Below are 8,801 nucleotides of genomic sequence, written 5' to 3'. Positions count from 1 at the left end.
CTTTCAGTAAGTGGAGGTGGCACAGGCCACCACCACAAAGAAACCGGAAAAAGAAACAGAAAAGAGAGTAGGGGTCAGTACGGATTTTAGAGCCACCATGAGTAGTTATTATAAGGAAATTGAACATACAGAGTATCAGGATTAAGTTAAATTAAATTAAATTGAAGTTACAGAAAGGCCATGTTAAAGTAATATGTTTTCAACAGTGTTTTAAACTGCTCTACTGCATTAGCCTGGCGAATTCCTATTGGCAGGCTATTCCAGATTTTAGGTGCATAGCAGCAGAAGGCCGCCTCACCACTTCTTTTAAGCTTTGCTCTTGGAATTCTAAGGAGACACTCATTTGAGGATCTGAGGTTACGATTTGAAATATAAGGTGTCAGACATTCCGATATATAAGATGGGGCAAGATTATTTAAGGCTTTATAAACCATAAGCAGAATTTTAAAGTCAATCCTGAATGACACAGGTAACCAGTGTAGTGACATCAAAACTGGAGTAATGTGCTCAGATTTTCTTTTCCTAGTTAGGATTCTAGCAGCTGCATTCTGCACTAGTTGCAAACGATTTATGTCTTTTTTGGGTAGTCCTGAGAGGAGTGCGTTACAGTAATCTAGTCGACTGAAAACAAACGTGTGAACTAATTTCTCAGCATCTTTCAGTGATATAACAGGAACCACATCATGTCATTCATTCCTCCCATGCTTGATCTGCACTAGTTTGCCTACAGATCAAACAGGTCTACAGAGGACGCTGTGGCCACTGTTCTCCATGCTGTTCTGTCCCATCTGGAGCAGCAGGGGAGCTACGCACGGCTTCTCTTCATAGACTTCAGCTCTGCCTTTAATACCATCTTACCCCACAGACTGGTGACCAAACTGTCAGACATAGGACTTCCACACTCCACTTGCCTTTACATCAAGGACTTCCTTAGTGATTGCACTCAGAGAGTTAGAGTGTGCCCCTACTTCTCCACACCCATCAGCCTCAGCACTGGCTCCCCACAGGGCTGTGTGCTGAGCCCCCTGCTCTATACCCTCTACATTTATGATTGCATTCCTGCCCACTACAGTAACACCATTTTTAAGTTCGCTGATGATACCACGGTAGTAGGGCTCATCTCTGGGGGAGGAATGAGTCCGCCTACAGGGATGAGGTGGAGCTGCTGGAAACGTGGTGTAGGAACAACAACTTGCTCCTAAATATAGACTAAAAACTAACCAAGACCAAGGAGCTCATCGTGGACTTAAGGAAGAAGGCAGACAACATCCAGCCACTCATAATCAATGGGGACTGTGTGGAGAGGGTCTCAGACTTCCGCTTCTTGGGAGTCACCATTAGGGAGGACTTGACCTGGGGAACACACACTGCTGAGATAGTGAAGAAGGCCCAAAAGAGACTCTACTTCCTGAGGGTGCTCAGGAAAAACAACATCCCTGAGAAACTGGTGGTGTACTTTTACTGCTGCACAGTAGAGAACATCCTGGCCTACTGTCTCTGTGCGTGGTTCTCCGGCTGCACAGTAGCACAGAAGAAAGAGCTCCACAGACATTAAGGTCGTCCAGCGGATAGTCGGCTGTCCTCTCCCCTCACTGGAAGAACTACATAGTTACTGTTGCCTCAGGAACGTCAAGAAAATTCTTCAGGACCCATTACACCCAGGACATGCATTGTTTGAAGGCAGACGTTTCAGATCCATAAAGGCTAAGAAAAATAGACTGAGAAACAGTTTCTATCCTTCAGCCATCACCATGCTGAATGCTGCTAAGTGGTCAATCTGACCTAGTGCACCTTCATGTTTACAATATAACACACTCTCATGTTTACAATACAGCTCTAAGTTAACATTGGATAAGGGACGAGTGCAATATGACGTATGTATGAGTGGGAAACATTACTCTGCTGTTATGAACTATTTTGGTACTTATTTTATTCCCTTTTTATTTTAGTTTTAACTTGAGTAATTGTGTTTTTTTATTTTTATTTTATTTTTTGCACTGGAAAATTGCACATAAAATTTCGTTGTACAATGTCTCATTGCTACAATGACAATAAAGATTTTGATTTGATTTGATATTCTAAAATGGCCTGGACCCATTTGTTAGTACTCTTAGAAAAGATTATAAATAATTGGATTAGAGTGACTTTTAAAACTAACTGTTTTCATTAATTAGTATCATACATGTCTTCAATTGCACAATTAGTCATTCAGCCTAATTAAATAGAAAAAAGTAGTCACTCTGCTGTTTGGTATCATTGTATGTTCTAAACTGAACATAGATCAGAGAAAGCAAAGGAGAGAGTTGTCTGAGGAGATCAGAAAGAAAATTGCAGACAAGCATTTTAAAGCCAAAAGCTACAAGATCATCTCCAAGCAGCTTGATGTTCCTGTGAAAACTGTTGCAAGTATTATTAAGAAGTTTAAGGTCCATGGGACTGTAGCCAACCTCACTTAATATAAACCCAAGAGGAAAATTGATCCCAGAATTAGGCAAAAGGATAGTGAGAATGGCAGAAAAAAAGCCAAGAACAACTTCTAAAGAAATACACTATCCGTCGCTTTTTGAGTGACAGTGAGCTCAACAGAAAAAGACCCAGGAGGACTCCACTGTTGAATGAAAGACATAAAAAAGCCAGTCTGAAATCAAAGAAAAGAACATCAAACCGAATGAGAAAGCTTGGTTATTTTTTTTTTTGCCTGCTTTGCTGCCTTTTGCACATGGTGCCTTGATTCTGTGCAGAGAACAAAACTATCAAGACATTCTGGAGTGAAAATTACTGCCCAGTGTCAGAAAGCTCTTTCATAGTTACTGGTCATGGATCATTGAACAGGATAATGACCCAAAACACATAGCTAAAAACACCCAAGAATGGCTAAGAACAAAACATTGGACTATTCTGAAGTGGCCTTCTTTGAGCCATGATTTGAATCCTATTGAACTCTATGGAAAGAGCTGAAACATGCATTCTAGAGAAGTCACCCTTCAAGCCTGACAAAGTTGGAGCAGCTTGTTCAGGAATAGCAGGCCAAACTATCTGTTGAGAAAGGCAGCTGTCTCATTGAGACCTACAGGAGTTGCTTGTTTGTAGTGATTGCCTCTAAATGTTGTGCAACAAAATATTAGGTTGAGAGTCCTATTATTTGTGTCCATGCCATTTTCATTTGTGTTGTTATATGAAATATTGTGGTGAATCAATACTCTAAAGCAAAGTCTGATTTTTGCTAAATTATGGAATAAACAACAATGGGTGCCAGTTACTTTTGTCAGTTTCAAGTTATTTCAGAGATGATTAGGACTACCAACAAATTTGTCCATGTTTTTTTTATAAAAATGACTAACAAACTGATGTCATATGCAGAGCTAGTCAACTGCTCTAGTCAGGGTATGCTAGACTAAAGTTGTGAGACTGCTTGGATTTCAAAGATGAGACTGAAGGGGCGTCTCTTATAAGTAGGCAGGTCATTCCATAGCTTTAGGACCCTGTAAGTAAAAGCTTGACCTCCAACTGTTATTTCAATAATCCCTGTCAATGCTTACATTTGATAAAATGGTAGCCTGTCTAAAGTTGATTCTTGGATTTCTGTAGTAGTGAAAAAGAGAGTTCAGAAAATGGATTACATTTGGAAAAATCAACTATCCAAATATCTGCAATGACTGTGCCTTGCATTTTGGCCAATGCAGAATATTCTAGACTGAAAAGGTGTTATATTTTAGAGAAGATGCTTATGAATATCAAGTATAATCCAGGTGCTCCATCCTGCATAGTTGCCAAATACTAAGGGCAGGTATTTTGCAACAATTCTGCCAAACACTTTTCCCTGTATTCCTTTAAATTAAAGAACCTTTAACTAAGGTATAGTTGACTGCAGACTTTGTATTATGGCAAAGAACACCAGTGAGACATACTGACATTTCTGTTATTTTTTATTCTTACTGGCACCAAAGTGGAAAAAACACAATCATTTTGATTATCATAAATGATTATCATAAATGAAACATATTTACTATTTTACTAAAAATGAAAAGACATTCTTAATCAAATAAAAACTGAAAGAAAATCATATAATAGCTGTATTTAAATGGACTCCCACTGACCACATCGGGTGCCTTCACATGCCCGTATGAGTTTCTAGTCTCACTGTAGACCAGTGTCTCCTGTGGCAAGCTACACTTTTAAGTTTTGTTGGAATTGGGGGTTGCAGACAATCCAGAACTTTAACATTATAGTTCTGAATACCAGCTAAAGCAGTCACCAGTTTTTTATAGCTTGGAAATCATCCGTCCATTTGTGCCATTCCCTTCATCAATGCCAACCTGCTTACTTCATATTAACAAGAGTTAGGTCACGTCTAGGTAACCTTATTAGTAAACATTTATCAGATGTATTGCTTACAGAGATCATTAATTGTCTTATCAGTTACTGCATGTCCGTTGAAACTCCAAAATACTCAGATTTGGTTACAACTTAAAGAAAATAACTAGTATGAAAGTATTTAAAATACATGAAACCCAGTTCATTACTTATTTTTAAACAACAACATGTATTTTCCTAGTGATATATTTAAAGTTAACAGAGCAGAATACAAATTCTGAATAGACATATACAATTTTGAGTATATGTTCTCCAACTGGGGTCTAAAGTTTGTGAAATTTGGAGTGAGGAGGTAACATCTGCTTCATGTCAACAGCATGAGAATGTTTCACAGTAGTTTTGCACCTTTGTGATGAATGCTCTTACGGGATTTTCTGTGAATTAGACTTATCATTTTATTACTGGCATCCAGATGTCAAAGAGCCAATGGAACTGCAAGCATGCATTTGTTCCCTGAACCATGAATTATTAGCTTCTTCTCTATCACCACTTGCCTTTAAACAATTTAAAATCTGTCTAATGTACCATTTCACAGCATCTTAGAAAATGAAATTTAGAATGTTCAGCTGAGTAACTTGAAGTTCTTCATATAGAATAGTAACTACTGGAAAAAAAAGACTGTTTAAGGTGTCACATTGCTAAAAAGTGAGTTGTTTAATGTTAGGTTCTTATTTTCAATCTAATATATTCACTGGCTTCATTTTCTGCTTAGTATATCCATTTCAGCATCATTAGCACTTGTTGGTTATTCTGGACACAAGGTGCAAACCAGCCTTGGATGAGGTGCCAGCCAATTCCAGGGCACACTAATCCACACTTTGCTTACATGCACTTCTTTGGGATGCAAAATGGGGAAAAATCCACCAGGGGAGAACATGCAAACACCACACCTACCCTGTGATTTTGAACCTAAATCATTAAAATATGAAATAAACTGTCAATGATTTGAACCAATTTTTCCATTACTGAGTCATTATGGATATACATTTTGAAAAATAGGAGCCTACCAATTTATCTATCTGTTAGACTGTTATAAGAGCGCTAATGTAAACTTCCCATGTAAGTTGCCATATATTATACATAACTTGTTAAGCAAACAGGGATTAAGAGGTGACATGATCAAAGTGAAAGAAATTAGTACAGTGTGTCCCAACTGTTACTTTAAAATAAATTCTTCAACTTGAGTACTGGGACACAGTTGGAAACTTAAGGGCAGATTTTGCACAAATGTTTTTTCACACAAAGAACCATACCCATATGTAATTAATTACCAAGTAGTGGAGTGGAGTATAGGACTTTAGGGACTTTCAAATCTCGACTTCATGTTATTTTGGGCAATAGGAATAGGATGGACAAGCTTGTTGGGATGAATAGCCTGCTCTCATCAGAATTGTTCTAAAGATCTTTTAACATAGGCAGAGGAGTAGCACAGAGCTGTCATTCCTGCCTCAGAGCATCAGTCGGTGCATGGAGTTTGCATGTTCTCTCTGTGATCTTACAGGCAGACTGGTATCAATGAATATTACTGAGTTTATTCACTCAAAAACATTGTCCTTAGTTCTTCTGTTACCTTAGTAGCTGTGCTAAGATGTGTTGAAGTCCAACTAATCAATGTAGACCATATTGTCAAATGTTTGCATTGCACTAGAATGTGTTTTGTAGTACATGTAGTAATAAAATGCAGTATATTTTCCATCCAGTAGATGACATATTGAAAGCATTTGTAGTAGTAAAATGCATTCCATTAGTCATTTCAACAGATGGTGCACCACAAACATTTGTAGTAATAAAATGCATTATTGAAGATGTTTATGGTTTAAACAGACAGACGCTTATTCTTTAATTACGGTGAACTCTCAGCAAAAGCAACTCTGTGCTCTTAAAAAGTCTGACAATTGGTTTTTTGGTGGTTCAGTCTGTTTCATTGTGTTTGTGCTCTATTGCCCATCCTACCATTTTTATTTTCTGAGTACTGTACGATAAGGCAGCTTTCTCACAGCATGTCTGCTTTTATACTTGCTGTCCTTGAAAGTGACTCTCTACATTCCTTCTATGCCGTTTCTCCTCCTTGTGTGTCTCACACTCGCATTTTCTCTTTTGTCGTTACCAAAGCCAAACTGACCAATTAGATTGCTCAGAGAGACTGGACACACAGACTTTACTATTTTATTATATAGTATATTTATATATTTTTTGGTTAAATTAAAATTGATATATGAAATACTAACCTAGTGGACTCAGGGAGGACCTGTTTAAGCCACACACCAAAAATTCCAGACCAGCTCTCAGTGATCAGTAATATGTAAAAAAAATGCATTAACAACTCCACAAACAAAAATTACTTTACCACACAAACCCCCTCCCAAACAAAAATACATTTCCATGTTAAAATCACTATTATTAACCTGTTTTAAAGAAATACAACTGTCATTTAAAATCTTTACAGTCCTGGAAGAGGACGATGGTAGCAAAAAGAAATTGCCACCAAGCCACCACAAAGATAAGATAAAGGTTCTGTCCTACCAGTAAAAATGGTTGGGAGCTCCAGAAAAAAAAATCAAAAGAAAGGATTTACCTTTTCAGATACATCTCACTTGTACATCTGGCCAAACATCCAACTTCCAATCCAATACTAGGTGACTTTATTTTCATAACACCTATACACAACATTAGAACATACAGTGGTACAAAATAATTTCCCCCAATACTGTGGTGCAACATATACATAAACATAGGACAAGTACAAGATAGGGACAAGTGTAACAACGTGGTGCATATAAATAAGCTATAACTGAGGGTAGGAGGATAGCACAGCCAAGTGATAGAAGCTGTTGGAGAACCTGACGGAACTGGTTTGGATGCTACAGTATTTTCTGCCTGATTTAAATGGAACAAACAAACTGATTGAAAGGTGGAGTCCTTCTCAGTGCTATATGCATTGTGAATGCAACATTTTATAAAGATGTGTTTAGTAGAGGACAGAGTGATCCCAATGATCTTTTCCTGCGCTTGTGTGTTGTTGTTTGCTGCTTCTGCTCCAGGTGTCTTTCTCTCTCTCTGCCAATCTCCTCTTCCCACTTACATTTCCAGGTTATATCCCCTTTCAGCACTCTGCCCTGTCCATGCATTGCCTCCCCCTTAACGGAGCAGATCTCATTTTTCCCCAATACAAGGCAAACCCACAACAACCTAGGTACTCAGGTTTACATTCAAGGAGTTAACAAACTAACATAAGGCTCATAGTACATGTGGCAGTCGCTACAAGACTACACTACACATTATCAAAAGTGCACCATTGCCACTATAAGCATGGTGGTGGTAGGGCCAAGATTTTTGAGATGCTTCTCTGCAGCAGATCCTGGAAGGATCAAGAGGAAAATAAAAAAATGCAAAGATATCCTGGAGGAAAACCTGAAGCAGTCTGCAAGGAACCTGCACTATAGGAGAAAGATTTGTTTTCCAGTAAGACAACAGCCCCAAGCAGAAAACCAAAGTTACACAATAGTGGATTATGTGAGAGAATAATTTAGTGTTAACAGAAGTATTTTAGTTTGCAATGCACATTGTAATATATAAGTATTTATTTTTAAAATGTCAAGTAAACAAGCAGAATGTTCCAGGGAGATGATTCAAGAAACCGGCTGATGTAATGTTCTTTCATGCACCTAATAAGACTTTCTAGTTGGCACGGGTACAGTTTTCATAACAAAATAAGAGCTGAATTCAAGACATATTAAGACTTTTATTTTAAGCTTTTTGTGCTCTATGTTAAAGCCCCTCATGTCTTTTAACCAATCAGAGTATGATAGGTAAGCATTAATTCAGCACTGTCATGCAAATTCGATTCTCTATAAATATAACCCTCTACCTGTACTTTGCGATCATTCTGACCATGCTGTAACAGACTGCTGTAATGCAGCATGGTGCTACAAGAGTAAATAAATGACGCAAATGGACAAGCTTTCCCCAGCCTGATTACTAACTCAAAAAAGGTTTTTATGAAACTTATCCTGGTAGAGAATAAGTTTCTTTCTTTAATTAACATGTTTGATTTCTACCATGCTTAAAAACAATTATATTAATTAATGTCCTGGAGTGGCCAAGTCGGAGTCCAGATATCAATCAAATTTTGTGGCTGGACTTGGAAAAGGCTGTTTATTCATGATCCTCATGCAGTCTGACAGAGTCTGAACAGTTTTGCAATGAAGAATGGGGCAAACTTGCCTTGTCTACATGTAAAAAACTGATAGAGAGAGACCTGTGCACATAGACTCTAGGCTGGAATGTCTGCCAAGGGTGTATCTACTAAATAGTGACTCAAAAGGGGTGAATACTTATATGATCAATTCTTTTGTATTTTATTTTTGTAATTAATTTAGATCACTTTCCAGAGATCAGTTTTCAGTTTCACATTAAAGTGTCTTTTA

This window comes from Polypterus senegalus, chromosome 5 (assembly GCF_016835505.1).
Source record: "Polypterus senegalus isolate Bchr_013 chromosome 5, ASM1683550v1, whole genome shotgun sequence".
Lineage (NCBI taxonomy): Eukaryota > Metazoa > Chordata > Cladistia > Polypteriformes > Polypteridae > Polypterus > Polypterus senegalus.
The sequence above is the reverse complement of the archived record's forward strand: the minus strand, read 5'-3'. Positions refer to the sequence as shown.